Source organism: Aotus nancymaae, unplaced genomic scaffold, assembly GCF_030222135.1.
Source record: "Aotus nancymaae isolate 86718 unplaced genomic scaffold, 86718_ANA_hifiasm-v0.15.2.pri h1tg000003l, whole genome shotgun sequence".
NCBI lineage: Eukaryota > Metazoa > Chordata > Mammalia > Primates > Aotidae > Aotus > Aotus nancymaae.
In genome coordinates, this window is record NW_026988414.1 from 8773567 (window position 1) to 8799198 (window position 25632).

Consider the following 25632-nt stretch of genomic DNA (forward strand, 5'->3'; position numbering starts at 1 on the left):
TTTTATTTTAAAAGGAGTTTGTGAAAGGGTTGAATTATAATATCAACACTTGAGCCAAAGGTACTGAATTATTCTGAAAAGCTACTTGTCTTTTCTGACCTAGATATGTAGTTTCCAACTGTGGCAGAGGATGCCAGAAAGAGAAGAATGAGTATTGGCGAGAGCCTAGAAATTAAATTACTATATTACTGAAGGATCTAATGTACTTACTAATGGTTAGCACTTTTAAGTCATATAAGAAAATTTTCCTGTATGGACACAATATTGGTAAATCTATGTATTTTTTATTTTTGGAGGTTAAAACTTAATTATTTTGCCAATGTGAAAAGAAAATGACTTTTGTTTTAAAATTGGTAATTTGTTGACAATACCGCTTGCTTATAACTAGATTGCAGATTGTAAGTTCATTTTGCAAACTTGCCTCATTAAGAGAAATAATCATGTCCATTCTCTCTCCAGATAGGGGTTTTGTTTTGTTTCGTTTTGTTTTGTTTTGCCACGCTCTGTTGTACAGAACAGCAATAGAAGGTCTTTTGAGAATCAAAGACACTGTTTTAAGCTTGTTTACCAAGGTATTGGTTTACCCTTCAGTGTTAAGTGTGCTTCAGTGGGCAGAGGTGGACAGAGAATATCTGAATTCTTTCTATTTTTATTTTTGGAGATGGAGTTTTGCTCTTGTTGCTCAGGCTGGAGTGCAGTGGCGTGATCTCAGCTCACTGCAACCTCCGCCTCCCAGCTTCAAACAATTCTCCTGCCTCAGCCTCCTGAGTAGCTGGGATTATAGGTGTCTGCCATCACACTGGGCTAATTGTTGTATTTTTAGTAGAGACGAGGTTTTGCCATGTTGGCCAGGCTGGTCTTGAACTCCTGACCTCAGGTGATCTGCCTGCATCAGCCTCTCAAAGTGCTGGGATTACTGGCTTAACTGTTTCATAGCACATTACCCCTTTTTCCTTTTGCTCAGAATTGTCACAAAATCTGTAAATTCTAAAAATAGTCTGATGACCTCTATTACTCCCTTTTAGTGAGAGGGAAATAAATAACTGTGGAGTCATGTACCAGTCTGGTGCTATTTCACGTTTGATCGTGGTTTAAAGGAATAGATGGCAAGTTGAGCTTTTAAAGATCACTGTGTGAAATCATATATTTACCTGGTCTTTGATTTGTTTGTGGAGACAGTAATGTGAAATGAAAAAGATACTGGGAACCCAATTCTAGGGTTAGCTCTGCAAGCACTTCAGTGTATGATTATAGACAAATCATTTAACATCTTTGTATATTTGCGCTTTCACATTTTAAAAGATTATAAAAGAAATTTATCTGTTCTTTACTACTTTTCATGATCGTCATGTGAGCATTGATTGGCATTCTGTATGAGAAAATATTTTGAGAAATTCGTTTGTGTTTCTCCCTTGTGCCAGGCATTGTTCTAAGGGTGCAAAACAGAGTAAACAAAGACACTATGTACCAATGGTAAGTCCTATACAGAAAAATAAAGCAGATATGCTTTGGGAGGGACTGCTGTGAGAGAGGTTGCTTTTTTTTTTGAAACAGAATCTTGCTTTGTCGCCCAGACTGGAGTGCAGTGGCATGATCTCGGTTGAATGCAACCTCTGCCTCCCAGGTTCAAGTGATTCTTCTGCCTCAGCCTCCTGAGTAACTGGAACTACAGGTGCACACCACCACGCCTGGCTAATTGTTGTAATTTTAGTAGAGAAAGGGTTTCACCATATTGGTCAGGCTGGTCATGAACTCCTGACCTTAGGTGATCCACCTGACTCGACCTCCCAAAGTGCTGGGATTACAGGCATGAGCCACTGCGCCTGGCTGAGGTTGCTATTTTATATAGGGTGGTCAGAGACAGGCTCAAAAGATGATGTTTGAGTAGACACCTGAAGAAGTGAGAGAAGGAGTGATGTGGATATTGGGGGTAAACTAGCAAGTGGAAAGGCTCTGAACTAGGAGCCCCAGCAAGGATACCAATGTGAATAGAGCACAGTGAGGAATATTGAGAGAGGTTGAGGCCAAGAAGTTAATGGGAATCAGATTATTAGGGCCTTATAGCCTTATTTATTATGCAGTATTTACTCAGAGACAGGAAACTATTGGAAGATTTTGAGCAGAGGAATGCCATTACCTAATTAAATTTTCTTTTTTTTCTTTTTTAGGGATGGAGTCTTGCTGTGTCACCCAGGCTGGCAATGGAGTGATTATAGCTCACTGCAGCCTCAAACTCCCAGGCTCCAGTGATCCTCCTTCCTCAGCCTCCCAAGTAGCTAGGACTACAGGCACATGCCACCATGCCTGGCTAAATTTTTTGTAGAGACAGGGTCTTGTGATGTTGCCCAGGCTGTCTTGAAGTCCTGGCCTCAAGCAGTCCTCCCATCGTAGCCTCCCAAAGTGTTGGGATTGCAGGTGTGAGCCACCATGCCTGGATGCTAATATAATTTGGCAGGAATACTCTGGATGCTGTTGCTGAGAGTAAACTCTGGGGAAGGGTTTATTTTCAGGTGAGAAAGTAAGATGACTAGTTGGAAGGCAATGTTTATAATAGTGGAGGTGGTAAAAAGTGATAAGAATTTATTTTTATTTTTTAGATTTTTAAATTTTAGTTTTTAGTTTTTAAGGATATATAGTAGGTATGTATATTTATGGAGTAGATGTGATGTTTTGATAGATATACAGTAGATAATCACATTAGGGTGAATGGGACATCTGTCACTTTAAGCATTTCTCAGTTCTTTGTGTAACAGACATTCCAATTATACTTTTATTTATTTTTAAACATACAGTAAATTATTGTTGACTGATGAAAGAATTCTAAAGCCAGTAAGACAAAAGCATCAGATAACCTACAATGGAACACCTATCAGACTAACAGTAGACTTCTCAGCAGAGACCTTAAAAACCAAAAGAGATTGTGGTCCTGTCTTCAAACTCTTTAAACAGAACAACTATCAGCCAAGATTTTTTTATCCCACAAAACTAAGTTTTGTAAATGAAGGAGAAATAAAGTCTACTAAACCAGCACTACAAGAAATGCTAAAAGGAGTTCTAAACCTTGAAACAAAAGCCTGATATGCACCAAAGTAGAAAGCTTAAAACTCAGAACCTATAAAACAATTTACACAATGAAAAAATAAAGATAAAAACAAACTAGGTAACGACATGATGAAGAGAATGATACTTCATCTCAGTGTTAGCATTGAATGTAAATGGCCTAAATGCTCCACTTAACAGACACAGAATGGCAGAATGGATACAGAATCTAATTATCTGCTGTCTTCAAGAAACTCACCTAAAGCAGAAGGAGTCATATAAACTCAAAAAGTGGAAAAAGGTATTACACATAAATGGAAACCAAAATCAAACAGGAGTAGCTATTCTTAGACAAAACAAACTTCAGAGCAACAACAGTAAAGACAAAGATGGTCATTATATAATTATAGAAGGATCAATTCAACAAGATACTACAATCCTAAAATTATATGCACCTAACACTGAGCTCCCAGATTTGTAAAACCATTACTACTAGACCTAAGAAACGAGGTAGACAGCAAAATAATAGTAGTGGTAGACTTCAGTACACCACCGACGACGCTAGACAGATCTTTGAGACTAAATGTCAACAGAGAAACAATGGACTTAAATGACATGCTAGAACAAATGGACTGATATTTACAGAACATTCTACCTAAAATCTGCAGAGTATACATTCTTTTTTTTTTTTTTTGAGACAGAATCTTACTCTGTCGCCCAGGCTGGAGTGCAGTGACCAGATCTTGCCTCACTGCAACCTCTGCCTCTTGGGTTCAATCAGTTCTCTGCCTCAGCCTCCTGAGTAGCTGGGATTACAGGTGCCTGCCACCATGCCTAGCTAATTTTTGTATTTTTAGTAGAGATGGGGTTTTGGGGTTTTGCCATCTTGGCCAGGCTGGTCTTGAACTGACCTCATGATCCACCTGCCTCGGCCTTCCGAAGTACTGGAATTACAGATGTGAGCCACCATGCCTGGCCAGAATATACTTATCAGCACATGGAACATTGTCCAATATAGATCATATGATAGGCCACAAAGCACATGTCAATAAATTTTTTAAAAAACGAAATTACATCAGATATCTCTGCAGACCACAGTGGAATAAAACTAGAAATTGACTCAAAAAGGAACCCTCAAAACTATACAAATACATGTAAATTAAATATTCTGCTCCTGAATGATATCTGGGTTAACAATGAAACCAAGATGGAAATTTAAAAATTCTTTGAATTAAGTGGTAATAATGAGACAAGTTATCAAAACCTTTGGGATGCAGCAAAAGCAGTGCTGATGAAAGCTTTTATCACTAAATGCCTACATCAAAAAGTCTGAAAGAGCACAAATTGACAACCTAATGTCACACCTCAAGGAACTGTAGAAACAAGAACAAACTAAACCTAAAGCTAGAAGAAGAAAAGAAGTAACAAAGATCAGAGCAGAACTAAATGAAATTCAAACACACAAAAAGTACAGAAGATCAGTGAAACAAAAAGCTGTTGCTTTGAAAAAATAAAATTAATAGACCAATAGCTAGATTAATCAAGAAGAGAGAAGGCCCAGATAAGCTCAATTAGAAATGAAACTGGTGACATGGCAGTCGACACCACAGAAACACAAGAGATCATTCGAGACTACTATGAACACCTTTATATGCACAAATTAGAAAAGCCAGAGGAAATGGACAAATTCCTGGAAACATACAGCCTTCCTAGATTAAATCAGGAACAAGTAAAACCTTGAACAGACCAATAACAAGCAGTGAGATTGAATCAGTAATTAAAAAATTGCCAGCAACAACAAAAAAGCCCAGGACCAGATGGATTCACAACTGAACTCTACCAGACATTCAAAGAATTGGTACCAATCCTACTGAAACTATTCCCAAAAGATTGAGAGAAGAAATCCTCCCTAGATCATTCTGTGAAACCAGTATCACCCTAATTAGGAAACTAATAAAGGATACAACAAAAGAAGAAAACTGCAGACCAATTTTTCTGATGAACACAGATGCAAAAATCCTCAACAAAATATTAGCTAAGTGAATCCAACAACACATCAAAAAGATAATTCGTCATGACCAAGTGGGTTTCTTGGCAGAATGGACACAGAATCCAAATATTTGCTGTCTTCAGGAAACTCACAAGAAAGTCAGTAAATGTGATACGCACATAAACAGAATTTAAAACAAAAAACATACTATCTCAATAGATACAAAATCCAGCACACTTTATGATAACTGTCAACCAACTGTTGAGAGAAGAGACCTACCTCAAAATAATAAAAGCCATCTGGACACATACCCACAACCAACATCATATGGAATGGGGAAAATTTGAAAGCATTCCCCCTGAGAACAGGAACAAGACAAGGATGCCTCACTTTTACCACTCCTATTCAACACAGTTATGGAAGTACTAGCCAGAGCAATTAGGCAAGAGAAAGGGTATCCAGATTGGAAAAGAGAGAGTAAAATTATTGCTGTTGCAGATGATATGATTGTATGCCTAGAAAATCATAGACTCTTAGATTTGATAAATTCAGTAAAGTCTCAGGTTACAGAATCAGTGTACACAAATCAGTAGCACTGCTGTGTACCAACAGCAATCAAGCTGAGAATCAAATCAGTAATTCAGTCCCTTTTACAACATCTGCAAATAAAATAAAATATCTAGGAATATACCTAACCAAGGAGGTGAAAGATCCCTACAAGGAGAACTATAGCACTGTTGAAAGAAATTGTAAATGATAGAAACAAATGGAAACACATCCCATGCTCATGGATTGGAAGAATCAATATTCTGAAAATGACTATACTTCCCAAAGGAATCTGCAGATTCATTGCAATTCCCATCAAAATGCCAACATCATTTTTCACAGAATTAGAAAAAACAGTCCTAAAATTCATGTGGAACCAAAAAAGAGCCTGCATAGTCAAAGCCATTCTAAGCAAAAAGATCAAATCTGGAGGCATCACATTACCAAATTTCAAACTGTACTACAAGGATACAGTTACCAAAACAGTATATGGTGCAGGTTTTATACCTGGGCACGTAGACAAATGGAACAGAATAGAGAATCCAGAAATAAAGCCAGATAGGTACAGCCAACTGATATTTGATGAAGCATACATAAACATAAATTGTGGAATGGACACTATTTGATAAATGATCCTGGGAAAACTGGCAAGCCACATATAATAGATGAATGAAACTGTATCTCACTATATACAAAAATCATGATGGATCAAGGACTTAAATATAAGACCTGAAGCCATAAAAATTCTAGAAGATAATGTTGGAAAAACTCTTCTAGACATTGGCCTAGGCAAAGAATTTATGACCCCAAAAGCAAATGTAACAAAAATGAAAATAAATAAATGGGACCTAATTAAATTAAAAAGCTTCTGCACAGCAAAAGAAATAACAGAGTAAACAGACAACCCACAGAATAGGAAAAAATATTTGCAAACTACACATCGACCAAAGGGCTAGTATCTGGAATCTATAAGAAACTCAAATCAAGGGAAAAAAAAAACCCACCTCCCATTAAAAAGTAGGCAAAAGGCTGTGGTGCTGAGGCTCATGCCTGTAATCCCAGTACTTTGGGAGGCCGAAGCAGGTGAATCACCTGAGGTCAGGAGTTCTAGACCAGCCTGGCCAACAGGGTGAAACTCTGTCTCTACAAAAATACAAAAAAAAAAAAAAAGATTAGCTGGGCATGATGGTGGGTGCCTATAATCTCAGTTACTCGGGAGGCTGAGGTGAGAGATTTGCTTGAACCCAGAAAGTGGAGATTGTAGTGTGCTGAGATCGCACCATTACACTTCAGCCTGGGTGCCAGAATAAGACTCTGTTTGAGAAAAAATAAAAAGTAGGCAAAAGACATGAATAGACATTTCCGAAAAGAGAATTTACAAATGGTCAGCATACATCTGAAAAAAATGCCCAACATCACTAATCATCAAATTAAAAGCACAACGAGGTACCACTGTACTCCTGCTAGAATAGTCATTATTAAAAAAACAAAATGGTGGGGCACAGTGGCTCACATCTGTAATCCCAGCACTTTTGGAGGCCGAGGCAAGCAAATCACTTGGGGTCAGGAGTTCAAGACAAGCCTGGCCAACATGATGAAACCCTGTCTCTACTAAAAATAGAAAAATTAGCTGGACATGGTGGCGGGTGCCTGTAATCCCAGCTACTCAGGAAGCTTAGGCAGGAGAATCACTTGAACTGGGAGGTAGAGGTTGCAGTGAGCTGAGATTGTGCTACTGCATTCCAGCCTAGGCCACAGAGTGAGATTGACTCCATCTCAAAAAAAGAAAAAAACAAAAAGCAAAACAGTAGATGATGTGGTTGTGGGGAAAAGAGAAGCTTATACACTGCTGGTGGGAATGTAAATTAGTACAACCTCTGGAAAACAGTATGGAGATTCTTCAAATAGCTAAAAGTAGATCTACCATTTGATCCAGCCATCCCAATACTGGGTATCTACCCAAAGGAAAAGAAATCATTATATGAAAAAGACACTTGCATGTGTATGTTTATAGCAGCACAATTTACAATTGCAAAGATGTAGAACCAACCTAGGTGCCCATCGACTGTGAGTGGATAAATAAAATATGGTGTGTATATACCATAGAATACTATTCAGCCATTCAAAGAAAGGAAATAATGTGTTTTGCAGCAATTTGTATGGAGCTAGAGGTCATTATTCTAAGTGAAGTATCACTGGAGTGGAAAGTCAAATAAGTGAAAGCTGAGCTGTGAGTACCCAAAGGCATACAGAGTGATATAATGGACTTTAAAGACTCAGAAGTGGGAGGGTGGGAGGGGAGCCAGGGATTTACAAACAAAGCTACACTTTAGGTACAGTGAACACCACTTGGGTGATGGGTGCACTAAAATTTCAGAATTAACCATTATATAATTCATCCATGTGACAGAAGCCACTTGTACCCCAAAAAGTATTGAAACAAAAAAAAACTGTAATGACCGTGTCGTGTTATCAAATACTAGATTGTTTTTATTCTATTTAACTATGTTTTTTGTACGAATTAATCATCTCCACTTCTTTCCCACCCTCTTAGTCTCCTATAACCATCATTCTGCTCTCTATTTTCTTGAGTTTAATTGTTTTAATTTTTAGCTTCCACAAATGAATAAGAACATTTGAAGTTTGTTTTCCTTTGCCTGACTTACTTCATTTGATGTAGTGACTTCTAGTTCCATCCATGGTGTTGCAAATAACAGGATCTCATTTTTTTTTTTATGGCAGAATATTATTCCATTATGTGTATGTACCACATTTACGTTATCCATTTGTCTCTTCATGGACATTTAGGTGGCTTCTAAATCTTGGCTATTGTTAATAATCCTGCAATAAACATGGGAATGTAGTTACCTTTTCAATGTACTGATTTCTTTTGGGTATATACCTAGCAGTGAAATTGCTGAACCATATGGTAGTTCCATTTTTAGTTTTTTGAGGAACCTTCAAACTGTTGTGCATAGTGGTTGTACTAATTAACATTCCTGCCAACAGAATACAAAGGTTTCCTTTTCTATGTCCCTGCCAGCATTTGTTATTGCCTGTCTTTTGGATAAAAGCCATTTTATCTGGGATAAGATTATATCTCATTATAGTTTTGATTTGCTCTTCTCCGATCAGTGATGTTGAGTACCATTTCATACACCTGTTTCCCATTAGCATGCCTTCTTTTGAGAAATACCTATTTAGATTTTTTTGTCCATTTTTTAATTGAGTTATTAGATTTTTTCCTATTGAGTTACTTGAGCTCCCTATATATTTTGGTTATTAATCCCTGGTGAAATGGATAGTTTGCAGATTTCTTCCATTCTTTGGGTTGTCTCTTTACTTTGTTGATTGTTTCCTTTGCTGTGCAGAAGCGTTTAACTTGATGTGATCTCATTTGTCCATTTTTGCCGTGGTTGCCTTTGCTGTGTGATATTACTCAATACTGTGTTGCCCAGTCCAATGTCCTGGATAGTTTCCCCAGTGTTTTCTTTTAGTAGTTTCATAGTGTCAGGCTTTAGATTTAATTCTTTAATCCACTTTGATTTGATTTTTGTATATGATGAGAGATAGGGGTCTAATTTCATTCTTCTGCATATGGATATACAATTTTCTCAGCACCATTTATTGAAGACACTGTTCTTTTCCATAGTGTATGTTCTTTGCACCTTTGTCACAAATGAATTCATTATAGATTTATGGATTTACTTCTGGGTTCTCTGTTCTATTCCATTGGTCTTTGTGTCTGTTTTTATGCTAGCATGTGTTTGTTTTTATGCGAGCACCATCCTGTTTTGGTTACAACAGCTCTGTAGTATAATTTGAAGTCAGATAATATGATTCCTCCAGTTCTCTTCTTTTTGCTCAGGATAGCTTTTGCTAGTCTGAGTCTTTTGTGTTACTGTATAAATTTTAGAATTTTATTTTTTCTGTTTCTGTGAAGAATGTCATTAGTATTTTAATAGAGATTGCATTGAACCTGTAGATTGCTTTGGGTGGCATGAACATTTTAACACTATTTATGTTTCCAATCCATGAACATAGAATATCTTTTCAATTTTTTTGTGTTCTCTTCAATTTCTTGCATCTAGTTTTAATTGTAGAGATCTTTCACTTCTTTGGTTAAGTTTATTCTTAGGTATTTAGTTTTATTCATAGCCATTATAAATGGGATTATTTTCTTGATTTTTTGCAGAGTATTTGCTGTTGGCATATAGAAGTGCTACTGATTTTTGTATGCTGATTTTGTATCCTGCAACTTTACTGAATTTGTTTATCAGTTCTAATAGTTTTTTGGTAATATGATCTCATGTTTGCAAAAACATGTTTTTGCAAACATGAAATCATATTATCTGCAAATAAGGAAAATTTGGCTTCTTTTCAATTTGAATCTCTTTATTTCATTTGATCATTCTAGCTAGGACTTCCCAGTGGTCAGATTTTAGATAGTGTTGTGAGGTATAGGTAACAGGATTTGATGCTGGATCAGATGTGAAGTGTGAGAGAAAGAAAGGAATGGATGACTTTGAGGTTTTTGGCATGAACAACGAAAGGATGAAGTAGTTGCTTTCTCTTGAGGGAAGGAAGGCTGGGAGGAGCAAAGTTGTGCTTTTTTTTTTTTTTGGACACATTAAGTTTAAGATGCTTATTAAACATCCAAGTGGATGTGTTGCTTATTTATTTGAATGTGAATTTGGAACTCAGGTCTATATGAATTTGGGAGTCCTCAGTATATAGATAGTATTTAAAGTCTCAAACCTAGATGACATTGCCAAGGGAATGTTGAAGGTAAAATACAGAAGAAATGAAGCCTTAGGGCTGAGTCTTGAGGCACTTAAGCATATAGAGGTTGTGGAGATAAAGAAGAAAATGATGCAATGGAATAGTTTATTTTATTTTTATTAGTTGTTGAGACAGAGTATCAAACTGTTGCATAGGCTGTAGTGCAATGACGTCATCTCGGCTCACTGCAGTCTACAGTGGAGTAATTTATAAACTAGGAGGAGAGGAGAACTAAGAGAGTGGTGTCTTGGATGGAAGTCAATGGAAGTGAAGTGTAGGGAACAGTCAACTCTCACCTGTTGCTGAGAAATCAACTAAGATAAGGATGAGAATTGTTCATAGCATTAAATATCATGGAAATCCTAGGGGACCTTGACAAGAGCTGTTTTAATGGAGCATTGGGATGAGAGACTGATTGGGGTGGATTTAAGAGAGAATGGAAGGAGAGGAAATGGAAACCAAAAGTGTGAACTGAATTATACTCTAAAATGAGAGCAGAGAATTGGGCTAGTAGCTGTAGCAAAGCAAGAGGTCAGGGAAGGTTTTTAATTTTTTTTTTCCTTTTTTGTTTTTAAAGGTGGTTGCTATTACAACATCTGGGAATGCTGATAGAAATGATCCAGTAGAATGGGGAAAATTGATGATGCAGGAGAAGAGAAAGAGAAGAGGGGATTATTATTGAGTGATATCCTGAGGAGGCAAAAGGAGATGGGATCTAGTAGAGTTTGCATGAGATAGGAATGGGGACAGTTCATTTATAATAACAGGAAGGAAGAATATATGGTTAAAGATGCAGCAAGGTTGGCAATTTGCATGAAGTAGGAAGCAAGGTGACCTGTTGAATATGAGGAGGTAGGAATGTAGATGTTTGAAGAGACAAGAGAAGTATGAGAAAATCATTAGGAGAGTGAGGAAGTTAATGAACATTTGACTTTTTCATTGAGGCTCCTACATGCATTTTAGGTGGGACAGATCTTGGACACTGCAGGATATTTAGTATCCCAGGGTACCAAATGCCAGGTTACCTAAGAATGACTGTAAGTGGGGGAGGGCACCAAGATGGCTGTAAGGAGGCAACACCGGAATGCAGCTACCAGCGAATGAGACGCAGAGGGCTAGAGGACTCCACGATTTCAAATGAGATGCCATGTTCGTTTCTGTGGGACTGATAGGGCACTGAAAATAGCCAGGCAAATCAAGACAGAGGACATGTCCCCACCTGAGTTCAGCCGGCTCGGAGGGTCGGGGGACTTCACCCCCTTGGTGCTCCGATTCGGATCCTTTGCTTACCTCATCCCTCATACAATCTGCAGTCCACAAGAGCCCTGCCAGACCATGGGGCGCCGTAGGTTGTCGAACACCAGCTCCTGCCGGGCATGGCAAGTTGTCTCATGGACCTGGGCGGCAGTTTGGACTAACGCCAGGCCAGCGGGACAGATCATCCCACAGAGGGAGGCAGAGTTGAAAGCAGGGAAACAGAGCATAAGGCCTGGCAGGCCCCACCTCCACAGAACTCAAACTGAAGCCCTAACTAGAGAGCTTGGCAGCAAATCCACCAGTTTGACCCCAACCAGGACGATCCGAGCTCAGGGAGAGGAGCCATTGGGAAGGCGGGGCTAATCTCACCTGCAAACAAACTCCAAGGAAGGACCACCCACCCAATAACCTTACTGAACCTGAGAGAGCCCAGCAACGCCCTCTGCAGGCCAAAAAAGATACAGCTCCAACCTCAGTAGAAAAAAAGTCCACTCGGAGACTCCTCCTAAAATCACCAACTTCAAAGATCAAAGGGAGAGAAATGCATGAAGATGGGAAAAAACCAGCGCAAAAAGGATGAAACTATCAAAGAACAGAACACTTCTTCTCCTCCCAGGGATCACAACTCCTCACCATCAAGGGAACAAAAAGAATGAATCTGACGAATTGACAGAAGTAGGCTTCAGAAGATGGGTAATTAACAAACTTCTCTGAGTTAAAAGACCATTTTCTAACCCAATGCAAAGAAACTAAGAACCTTGAAAAAAAGAAGAAATGCTAACTAGAATAACCAGCTTAGAGAAGAACATAAACGCCTTGATGGAGCTGAAAAACACAGTACGAGAACTTTGTGAGGCATACACAAGTTTCAACAGCCAGATTGATAAAGCAAAAGAAAGGATATCAGAGATAGAAGATCAAGTCAATGAAATAAAATGAGAAGGCAAGATGAGAGAAAAAAGAGTGGGAAAAAAAATGACCAAAGCCTCCCAGAACTATGGGATTGTTGAAAAGACCTAATCTATGCTTGAGCAGCATACCTGAATGTGACGGGGAGAATGAATCCAAGTTGGAAAACTCTCTTCAAGATACTATCCAAGAGAACATTCCCAACCTAACAAGGCAGGCCAGCATTCAAATCCAGGAAATACAGAGAACACCATAGAGATATTACTCAAGAAGAGCTACCCCAAGGCACATAATTGTCAGATTCACCAGGGTTGTTGAAATGAAGGAAAAGATCCTAAGGGCAGCCAGAGAGAAAGGTTGAATCACCCACAAAGGAAAGATCATCAGGCTCACAGTGGATCTTTCAGCAGAAACCCTACAAGCTATAAGGGAGTGGGGGCCAATATTCAACATCCTTAAAGAAAAGAACCTTCAACCCAGGATTTCGTATCCAGTCAAACTAAGCTTCATAAGTGAAGGAGAAATAAAATCCTTTACAGACAAGCAATTGCTGAGAGATTTTGTTGCTACAAAGCCTGCCTTACAAGAGTTAAGGAAGTACTAAACAGGGAATGGGACAACCAGTACCAGCCACCACAAAAACATACTAAATGGTAAGGAACAATGACTCAAGGAGAAAGCCACATCAACTAAAGGGCAAAACAACCAGCTAGTAACAAAATGGTAGGATCAAATTCAAACATAACAATATTAATGTTGAATGTGAATGGCTTAAACTCCTCAGTCAAAAGATACAGACTGGCAAACTGGTTACACTCATCGGAGTTCTGTATTCAGGAGACCCATCTGACATGCAAAGACTCACATAGACTCAAAATAAAGGGATGGAAGAAGATTTACCAAGCAAATGGAGAGCAAAAGCAGGGGTAGCAATCCTAGTCTCTGATAAAATGGACTTTCAACCAACAAAGATCAAAAGAGACAAAGAAGAGCATTACATAATGGTAAAAGGATCAATGCAACAAGAAGAGCTAACTATCCTAAATATATGTGCACCCAATGCAGGAGCACCAAGATACATAAAGCAAGTTCTCAGCACCACATTGCATGTAACTCCAAAATTGACCATATAATTGGAAGTAAATCACTCCTGAGCAAATGCGAAATAACGGAAATCATAACGGTCTCTCAGACCACAGCGCAATGAAATTAGAACTCAGGATTAAGAAAAGTACTCAAACCCACACAATCACATGGAAACTGAAGAACTTGCTCCTGAATGATGAATGGATAAACAATGAAATGAAGGCAGAAATAAAAATGTTCTTTGAAACCAATGAAAATGGCGACACAATGTACCAGATCCTATGGGACACATTTAAGGCAGTGCCTAGAGGGAAATTTATAGCAATAAATGCCAACATGACAAGCAAGAAATGATCTAAAATCAACACCCTATCATCAAAATTGAAAGAACTAGAGGAGCAAGATCAAAAAAACTCAAAAGCTAGCAGAAGACAAGAAATAACTAAGATCAGAGCAGAACTGAAGGAAATAGAGACACAAAAAACCCTTCAAAAAATCAATAAATCCAGGAGCTGGTTTTTTGAAAGGAACAAAATAGACTGCTAGCTAGACTAATAGAAAAGAGAGAAGAATCGAATAGATGCAATAAAAAAAAACAGTAAAAGGGAGATCACCACTGATTCCTCGGGAATACAAACTACCATCAGAGATTATTACAAACAGCTCTATGCACATAAACCAGTAAATCTGGAAGAAATGGATAAATTCCTGGACACTTACACACTCCCAAGACTAAGCCAAGAAGAAGTTGAAACCCTGAATAGACCAATAACAAGGTCTGAAGTCAAGGCAGCAATTAATAGCCTACCAACCAAAAAAAGTACAGGTCTAGATGAGTTCACAGCTGAATTCTACCAGACATACAAAGAGGAGCTGATACCATTCCTATTGAAACTATTCCAGTGCTCGCTTTGGCAGCACATATACTAAAATTGGAACGATACAGAGAAGATTAACATGTCCCCTGCGCAAGGATGACACGCAAATTCGTGAAGCGTTCCATATTTTTACTGCCATTCACAATAGCTACAAAGAGAATAAAATACCTAGGAATACAACTAACAAGGAACGTAAAGGACCTCTTCAAGGAGAACTACAAACCACTGCTCAACGAAATAAGAGAGGACACAAACAGATGGAGAAACATTCCATGTTCATGGTTAGGAAGAATTAATATCGTTAAAATGGCCATACTGCCCAAAGTAATTTACAGATTCAACGCTATCCCCATCAAGCTACCAATGACCTTCACAGAACTGGAAAAAACCACCTTAAACTTCATATGGAACCAAAAGAGAGCCCACATAGCCAAGTCAATTCTAAGCAAAAAGAACAAAGCGGGAGGCATCACACTACCGGACATCAAACTCTACTACAAGGCTACAGTAATCAAAACAGCATGGTACTGGTACCAAAACAGAGATATAGACCAATGGAACAGAACAGAGGCCTCGGAGGCAACACAACATATCTACAACCACCCGATCTTTGACAAACCTGATAAAAACAAGCAATGGGGAAAGGATTCCCTGTTCAATAAGTGGTGTTGGGAAAACTGGCTAGCCATATGCAGAAAGCAGAAACTTGACCCCTTCCTGATACCTTACACTAAAATTGACTCCAGATGGATTAAAGACTTAAACATAAGACCTAACACCATAAAAACACTAGAAGGAAACCTAGGCAAAACCATTCAGGACATAGGCGTAGGCAAGGACTTTATGACCAAAACACCAAAAGCATCGGCAACAAAAGCCAAAATAGACAAATGGGACCTAATCAAACTCCACAGCTTCTGCATGGCAAAAGAAACAGTCAATAGAGTGAATCGGCAACCAACAGAATGGGAAAAAATTTTTGCAGCCTACCCGTCTGACAAAGGGCTGATAGCCAGAATTTACAACGAGCTAAAAAAGATTTACAAGAAAGAAACAAACAAGCCCATTCAAAAATGGGCGAAGGATATGAACAGATACTTTACAAAAGAAGACATACATGAGGCCAACAAACATATGAAAAAATGCTCATCATCACTGGTCATTAGAGAAATGCAAATCAAAACTACATTGAGATACCATCTCACGCCAGTTAGAATGGCGATCATTAAAAAATCTGGAGACAACAGATGCTGGAGAGGATGTGGAGAAATAGGAACACTTTTACACTGTTGGGAGTGTAAATTAGTTCAACCATTGTGGATAACAGTGTGGCGATTCCTCAAGGACCTAGAAATAGAAATTCCATTTGACCCAGCAATCCCATTACTGGGCATATATCCAAAGGATTATAAATCGTTCTACTATAAGGACACATGCACATGAATGTTCATTGCAGCACAGTTTACAATAGCAAAGACCTGGAACCAACCCAAATGCCCATCGATGATAGACTGGACAGGAAAAATGTGTCACATATGCACCATGGAATATTATGCAGCCATTGAAAACGAGTTCGCGTCCTTTGTAGGGACGTGGATGAACCTGGAAACCATCATTCTCAGCAAACTGACACAAGAACAGAAAATCAAACACCACATGTTCTCACTCATAGGTGGGTGTTGAACAAGGAGAACACATGGACACAGGGAGGGGAGCACTATACACGGGGGTCTGTTGTGGGGGAGTGGGGGGGACAGCGGGGGGGTGGGGAGTTGGGGAGGGACAGCATGGGGAGAAATGCCAGACATAGGTGAAGGGGAGGAAGCAGCAAATCACACTGCCACATATGCACCTATGCAACAACCTTGCATGTTTTTCACATGTACCCCAAAACCTAAAATGCAATAAAAAAAAAAAAAGAAAGAAACTATTCCAAACAATATAAAAAGAGGGAATCCTCCCTAACTGTTTCTATGAGACCAACATCATCCTGATACCAAAATCCGGCAGAGACACAACTAAAAAAGAAAACTATAGGCCAATAGCCATGATGAACATTGATGCAAAAATCTTCAATAAAATACTGGCAAACCGAATCCAACAGCACATCAAAAAGCTTATCCACCATGATCCAAGTAGGCTTCATCCCAAGGATGCAAGGCTGAGTCAACAAACACAAATCTATAAACGTGATTCACCACATAAACAGAACTAAAGACAAAAACCACATGAAGGCCTTCGACAAAATTCAACAGCCCTTTATGCTAAAAACTCTCAATAAACTAGGTATTGATGGAACATCTCTCAGAACAATAAAAGCTATTTACAAGAAACCCACAGCCAATATCATACTCAATGGTCAAAAACTAGAAGCGTTCCCTTTAAAAACTGGCACTAGACAAGGATGTCCTCTCACCACTCCTATTCAATATAATATTGGAAATTCTAGGCAGAGCAATTAGGCAAGAAAAAGAAATAAAGGGCATTCAGTTAGGAAAAGAAGTCATATTGTCCCTGTTTGCACATGACTGATCGTATATTTAGAAGACCCCATTGTCTCAGCCCAAAACCTCCTTAAGCTGATAAGCAACTTCGGCAAAGTCTCAGGATACAAAATCAATGTGCAGAAATCACAAGCATTGCTATACACCAATAACAGACAAACAGCCAAATAATGAGCAAACTCCCATTTATAATTGCTGCAAAGAGAATAAAATACCTAGGAATACAACTAACAAAGGACATAAAAGATCTCTTGAAGGAGACCTAGAAACCACTGATCAAGGAAATAAGAGAAGACACAAACAGACGGAAAAACATTTCATGCTCATGGTTAGGAAGAATCAGTATTGTGAAAATGGCCATACTGCCCAAAGTAATTTATAGATTCAATGCTATCCCCATCAAGCTACCATTGACCACCTTCACAGAACTGGAGAAAACCACTTTAAACTTCATATGGAACCAAAAGAGAGCCCGCATAGCCAAGACAATCCTAAGCAAAAAGAACAAAGCTGGAGGCATCACGCTACCTGGCTTCAAACTATACTACAAGGCTATAGTAATCAAAACAGCATGGTACTGGTACCAAAACAGAGATACAGACAAATGGAATAGAACAGAGGCCTTGGAAGCAGCACCACGCATCTACAACCATCTGATCTTTGACAAACCGGACAAAAAGAAGCAATGGGGGAAGGATTCCCTGTTTAATAAATGATATTGGGAAAAGTGGCTAGCCATATGCAGGAAGCTGAAACTGGACCTCTTCCTTACACCTTGTGCAAAAATTAATTCCAGATGGATTAAAGATTTAAACATAAGAACTAACACCATAAAAAACCCTAAAAGAAAACCTAGGCAACACCATTCAGGAGACAGACACAGGCATGGACTTCATGACTAAAACACCAAAAGCAATGGAAACAAAAGCCAAAATAGACAAATGGGATCTAATTAAACTTAAGAGTTTCTGCACAGCAAAAGAGACAATCATTAGAGTAAACGGACAACCAACCAAATGGGAAAAAATATTTGCAATCTACCCATCAGACAAAGGGCTAATATCCAGAATCTATAAAGAACTAAAGCAGAGTTACAAGAAAAAAACAAACCCATTCAAAAGTGGGCAAAGGATATGAACAGACACTTTTCAAAAGAACACAAATATGCGGCCAACAAACATGAAAAAATGCTCATCATCATTGGTCGTTAGAGAAATTCAAATGAAAACCACATTGAGATACCATTTCACACCAGTTAGAATGGCAGTCTTTAAAAAATCTGGAGAAAACAGATGCTGGAGAGGCTGTGGAGAAAAAGGAACACTTTCACACTGTTGGTGGGAGTGTAAATTAGTTCAACCATTATGGAAGACAGTGTGGCAATTCCTCAAGGATCTAGAAATAGAAATTCCATTTGACCCAGCATTTCCATTACTGGGTATATACCCAAAGGATTATAAATTGTTCTGTTATAAAGACACATGCACACGTATGTTCATTGCAGCGCTGTTTATGATAGCAAAGACCTGGAACCAACCCAAATGCCCATCGATGATAAACTGGACAAAAAAGATGTGGCAGGTATACACCATGGAATAATATGCACTAAAAAATGACGAATTGTGTGTCGTTTGTAGAGACGTGGATGAATCTAGAAACCATCATTTCCAGCAAACTGACACAAGAACGGAAAACAAAACACTGCATGTTTTCACTCATAGGCGGGTGATGAACAATGAGAACACGAGCACAGGGAAGGGAACAACACTTACAGGGCTAGGTGGGGGAGTGGAGTGGAGAGGAGGATGGGGAGGGATAACACTGGGAGAAATGCCTGATGTAGGTGATGGGGGGTGGGGAGGATGGAGACAGCAAATCATCATGGCATGTATGTACCTGTGCAACAATCCCATGTACCCCAGAGCCCAAATACAGTGGGGGAAAAAGAAAGTAGTCATTCTTCAAACCCCAAAACCTCTACTTCACATTTTCAGATTCCCTTAGAACTATTGATTATTGGGCCTTATAAGGCTAACGGTCATGAAAAGGACTAATTAGGATGATTATGTGATACTTTTTTTTCTTTCAGCCACATTTAATAGTATAAGGTTAATGATGTTGTATGGCCAAGAGGGTTGGATTTAAACAGGGTTAGAGTTGTTTCAGAAGAAAAGAGAAGCAGTTGCTGATGTGAGTGATAAATAATGGATCACATCATTTCAGTTGGATAAGGACAGAAATGAGGGCAGGAAAAGGATGAGGGACTGTGAAAAGTGGGAGCTTTAGTGATTTTAGGTCCCAGTGGGGCATGTTTCTCTAAAATAGGAAAGAAGATGAGAACACTGGAGGAAAGGAATACAAGGACTGGAGAAGCCAGAATTTTAGAAGGGTCATCTCTGTAGTTATTAAAATTCTAATACTTACACTAGAAGTCAAGTTGAGTATGTGTCAGTAAGCTAAGTACAGTACTAAAGTCCTGAAAGAATGGGAGAGAGTTTGGGGGATTAATCCAAGATGGATAAGTCAAATAAGTAATAGAATTTGTGCTTACGGAGGATGAGCCAGAAATTCTCTGTAAGTCACTATGGTGATGACTGCCATGGAAATACATGGGAAGAGATGGTGACCTTTCAGATGGAACCTCTTTAGGTTCTGTGATTATGGCATCCTAAGGAAAGATAAATTTATTGTTGAATTCAAATTACATTGAGCATCTGCTGAGTACAGAGTGATGTACTAGGTACTGTGGAGATAATAGTAAATCATTTCATTAGAACTGAGTAATAGAAATATAAAGGAAGCTGAAAAAGTGCTGGATGGCTCAAAGGAGGAAGAAATTGTATAAACTCAGGTATTAGGTAAGGCTTCATGAAGGGGTAGATTTGAGATGGGCATCTGATAAATAGAACAAGTACAAATCATGATGGTGTGGTGGCCGTAATCTAGGTAAGGGAATTGTTTAACTTCAAGCTTAGCAATAGCACAATGCAAGGTGTTCTGGGGTAGAGTCATTATTCCCATATTGACTGGAGCTGTGGTGGTGAGAGAAATGACAGGAATTATGATAGTGTTAAATTATGAAGGACCTTGGATGCCACTGAATATTTGAGTTTAGTGCTAGTTGCTTAGGTAATTAATGGTTATCAAAGGTTTTGAAGAGGAGTCTGATGTTCTCAAGGTAAAATTTTCCTCAGTGATGGGCTGAAGTGGGAATAGTATAGTGTAGAAGAGGATAAATCCTGTAAATGGTAAAACGTAGAAAAACAACTTTACATAGTAGTATACTAGACCTCCAAATATGTAAATATCCTTAAATGATTAGATATCCATAGTAGTAAAACAAGAATTAAAACAAGATTCCTGTTTCTATGCTATATCTCCCCTTCCTTTTTAAAAAATTGAGACAGAAGGCTGGGCGTGGTGGCTCACGCCTGTAATCCCAGCACTTTGGGAGGCCGAGGCGGGTTGATCACGAGGTCAAGAAATCGAGACCATCCTGGTCAACATGGTGAAACCCCATCTCTACTAAAAATACAAAAATTAGCTGGGCATGGTGGGGCGTGCCTGTAATCCCAGCTACTAAGGAGGCTGAGGCAGGAGAATTGCCTGAACCCAGGAGACGGAGGTTGCAGTGAGCCAAGATTGCGCCATTGCACTCCAGCCTGGGTAACGAGCGAAACTCCGTCTCAAAAAAAAAAAAAAAAAAAAATTGAGACAGGGTTTCTCTGTTGGCTAGTCTGGCCTTGAACTTCTGAGCTCAAATGATCCTCCCACCTCAGCCTCATGAGTAGCTGGGACTATAGGCATGTGCCACTGCACCCAGTCCTTTGTGTTTAATTTAGACATCTTGCCTCCTTTATAAGTTTTCTTTACTTGACTTTCCAAACAGCACAGTCTCATGTTCCTCCAATCTCTCAGGTTACTCCTTCTCTAAGTATAGTTGTACTTCTCCTTTTGCTTTTTTCGTATTCATTGGTATACCAACTCCCTTGGCCATTTTGTGGCTTCACATACTACTGAAAACTGCCATATTTATATTCTAATTCAAACCTCTCTGATGAACACTATGTCCATATCCAGCTTCCTTCTTGGCTATCTAATAAATATCTTAAATTCAATGTCAGCACGTCCAAAGCTGAATTTCTGATCTTACTCCCAAAACCTGCTCTCCCTGGCACCTTCTTTCACTCAGTTGCTCAGTCCAATAACCTTGAAGTCAATCCCGATGCCTCCAACTCCTTCGCACTCCACATCCAATCTACTAGAAATGCCGTTGCTTTTACCTTCAGAATATATCCAGAATATGATCACTAAACCTCTTTAAGTGGTCTCCTTCCTTCTACTCTTTTACAGTGTATTTCAACATAACCATAGTGATCTTTTGAAGATATGACTTAGATGTTGTCATTCTGTGCTGAAAACCCTGTAAGGGCTCCCCATCTCAGAGTAAAAGCTACAGTCTTTAAAGTGACTGGAAGGACCTCCAATTAGGACTTGACAAATTGACCCATGACCAAATTGGGCCCATTACCTGTTTTTATATGACCAGTGAGCTAAGAATGGTTTTTATATTTTTAAATGGTTAAAAAATATCAAAATTGATGATTTTAAGTGCAAATTATGTGTAATTGAAATTTCAGTGTCTGTAATTAAGTTTTATTGGAACAGAGCCACGCCCATTTGTTCACATATTGCCTATGGTATTGCCTATGGCTACATTTGCACTACAAAGGCAGGGTTGAGTAGTAGAGACCTTATGGCATGAAAAGCCTGATGTATTTACTATCTGGCACTTTAAAGAAAAAGTTTGCCAGCCTCTGCCATATATAGTCTGGCCCCCTCACCCCCACCTTTCTGTCCTCTCTGTCCTCCTCTCTCCAACCCACCCCACTGCAGCCACTTTGGATTCCTTGTTACTCTTCTTCTGCTTACGCAGGCACACCCTTAAGACCACTGCTTTAGCTCTTTTCCCTGCCAGAAGTGCTCAATTCGTACATATCTGCATGGCTAACTGTTCACCCTATCAAGTCTTTGCTTAGGTGCCACCTTTGCAGTGAAGCCTTGATCATCCGTTTAGAATTGCACTCCCCCTGCGTTGTGCTTACTCAGTTGCCTCCTCAACTTGCTTGCTCTGTTTTCCAAGCATTTCACACCTTCTAACATACTGTTTAATTCCCTTAATTTTACATTTATTGTTTTTTGATTGTTTCCCTCCTCTGGACTTAGACCACAAGGGCAAGGATTTTTGTCTGTTTTGTTCACTGTTGGTAGCCAAAGTGCCTAGCACAGTGCCTGGGATATTACTGGTGTTCAGAAAATACTTGTTGAACTGCATTGAATTTTTGGTTCATTCACCAAGTGAGTCATTTGTCTGGCTGAATGTTGTTTTGTCACATAAGGTACCAGTGATTGGGAAGGGCAAATAACTATTTTAGTGAAGGGATGTGTTTTTCTGTTACCCACTCTTTTGATTGGTTACTCAGTAAGAGCTTTTCCATTTTGCTCACTGACAGTAAATATTCAGGAACTATTCTGGTTCAACTTACCTGGGTCATTTAGTATATTTTAGGTTCAGATTATGGCCATCACATCTTCTTTGTACATACTGTTAGTTGAGAAAAGACCTTTTGGCCTCTGCCCATTATTACAAGCCTTCAAGTGATATGGTAGAATAGAGCTTTTCCATCATGATAGGTATTTTTGGGTAAGGAGGAATAGCTGGAGTTTGGAACTAGGCAAGAATTTTATATTAACTATTGATAAGTAATTGATAGGTTTATTAGCTTAACCTTCTTTCATGTGCCTATTAACATAAAAGGAAACTTCCAGAAGAAAATATTGCAATTCAGTGTTCTTTTCACATTAGTAGTGCATAGAAATAATACCACCATGTAGAGAAAGTTGAATTTATTTGAAGGGATTTGGGGAGAGTATTGGATTTATGTCTGTTTGCTCTTACTTTCCTTAGTGTTATTTGTTTGTTTTTGAGATGAAGTCTCGTTCTTGTTGCCTAGGGTGGAGTGCAGTGGCACGATCTTGGCTCACTGCAACCTCCGCCTCCTGGGTTCAAGTGATTCTCCTGCCTCAGCCTCCTGAGTGGCTGGGATTACAGTCACACCACCACCACGTTTGGCTAATTTTGGTATTTTTAGTAGAGACGAGGTTTCACCGTGTTGACCAGGCTGGTCTTGAACTCCTGTCAAGTGATCTGCCTGCCTCAGCCAACCAAAGGGCTGTGATTACAGGCATGAGCCACCTTGCCTGGCCCCTTAGTGTGTTCTGATTTGATTCGTCTTTGTATTCTCCATTCTACTCAGTGTATACATGCTAATTAATAGGCAATTAGTAAGTATTTACTCGTAAATCTCACATAATTTATCTTAAAGTGATCTTCTTGGAGAGCCAGTGAGGCGTCTTTTTCTAACCTTTTCTTGCCCATCTTTAATATAGTAGATGTGTGGTGTTTCTTTCATAATGAAATAAAACCTATTTATTTTGACATAGCTTGTTTTAGAGAGGTGGCCTATATTAGTTTAACAAAATTGAAGATTTTCTATTCAGTTACTGTTGTGAGAGTAAATTTACTGGATTCTGTGACAAACTTTGCAAAACATTATTTCGGATTTTTAAATAAAGTATTGCTGGGTGAGGTGGCTCATGCCTGTAATCCCAACACTTTGGGAGGCCGAGGCAGACAGATCACAAGGTCAAGAGATGAGGCCATCCTGGCCAACACGGTGAAACCCCGTCTCTATTAAAATACAAAAATTAGCTGGGCGTGGTGGTGCACGCCTGTAGTCCCAGCTATTCAGGGGGCAGAGGCAGGAGAATTGCTTTAACTTGGGAGGTGGAGGTTGCAGTGAGCTGAGGTCGCGCCACTGCACTCCAGCCTGGCACCTGGCCACAGAACGAGACTGTCTCCAAAAAAAAAAAAAAAAAAAAAAAGTATTTTTACATTCTCTTTATTGCATTTCAAGAGAAAAAAAAATCCCTAAATATTTACCTAAGTTTCATAGTTTGAATATAGCTAGCAAAGTTGTTAGTTTAGAGATTTACCCAAAAACTTGGAAAACTTACGTCTACACAGAAACCTGCACATGAATGCTTTTAAGAATTTATTCATAATTGCCAAAATTTGGAATCAAGATATCCTTCAGTAGGTGAATGGATAAATTATGGTATATCCATACAATAGAATATTGTTCAGCAATAAAAAGAAATGAGCTGTCGGCCGGGTGAGGTGTCTCACGCCTGTAATCCCAGCACTTTGGGAGGGTGAGGCGGGTGGATCATGAGGTCAGGAGATTCAGACCATCCTGACCAACGTGGTGAAACCCCGTCTCTACTAAAAATACAAAAATTAGCTGGGCATGATGCCACGTGCCTGTAGTCCCAGCTACTAGGGAGGCTGAGGCGGAAGAATCGCTTGAACTCGGGAGGCGGAGGTTGCAGTAAGCCGAGATTGCGCACTGCGTTCCAGCCTGGTGACAGCAAGACTTCGTCTCAAAAAGAAAAATGAACTATTAAGCCGGGAAAAGATGGAGAAACCTTAAATGCATATTGCTAAGTGAGGCTAGTCTCAAAAGGCTGCATATGATATATAATTCTAACTCTATGACATTCCTGAAAAAGGCAAAATTACAGACTGAGAAAAAAATTAGTGATTACCAAGGGTGGGGAAGGTAGAAGGGTCAAATAGGTCAAATAGCACAGGGCATTCCCAGGGCCGTTAAACTGTTTCGTATGATACTGTAATGGTGAATGCATGTCATTTGTAAAAATCTGTAGAATGTACAGTACAAAGAGTGAACCCTAATGTAAATGATGAACTTTAATTAATAATAATGTATCATCATTGATTTATCAGTGGCAACAAATATGCCACACTAAGGCAATATGTCAATAATAGGAGAAGCTATGTGTGGTGGGTGGTGGGGAGAAGAGGTAAATGGGAGTTCTTTCCACTTTCCACTCAACCTTTCTGTAACCCTAAAGCTGCTCTAGACAATAATATCCATTAATTGAAAAAAAGTGCTCAATTAAAAAGTGACACACATTCCTTTATATATACTACCTTCTGCATAAGGAAGGAGGTGCATAGTTAATATTTTCTTACGAAGGAGAGCATAGTTAATATTTTTCTAATCTCACTTTTTCAGAGAAATGTACGTATATCTCATGTATAAACAAATTGTTTCTACGGACATTAGGAAATTTGAAGTGTGTTTTTTTTCCCTTGAAGCCATTTATTGAGTGTATACTATTTGTAAGATATTATTAGGTATTCTTACATAACATGTCTATTTAGTTTGAAGTAGATACTAATCATTCCATTGCATGAGTGAGAAAACTGTGCCTCAGATAAGGGAAGTGGGAAAGCTGGTACTTGACTCCAAATCCTGGGTGTTCTATGGTCCTAGTAATTCACATAGACTTTTTGTTTTCAAAATAGCTGAAGTTTGTCCCCTAAAGTAAATGTAAGTCCTTTAGAGCTAAAACAATATTAAAGAGGATTGTCTAGATATGAATCTTGACTCTACTATTTATGGTTTTATTTAGGTTATGTTATCTGTTTATGCTTTAGTTTCCTTGTGTGTTCATTGGAGACAGTAATTGAGATTGTTAGGAGGGTTGAGTTAAT

The 25632-nt window shown here is 38.9% G+C and overlaps 1 protein-coding gene and 1 non-coding gene across 9 annotated transcripts in view; both read left to right on the forward strand.

Annotated features, from left to right (window-relative positions):
* The window catches only part of STRBP (spermatid perinuclear RNA binding protein), a 178523-nt gene that overhangs the window by 63218 nt on the left and 89673 nt on the right, over positions 1-25632 (forward strand). The window lies entirely within an intron of this gene.
* On the forward strand, positions 14512-14618 carry LOC135277271 (U6 spliceosomal RNA). Its single transcript, XR_010344888.1, has one exon. It is a non-coding gene; the product is annotated as a U6 spliceosomal RNA (small nuclear RNA).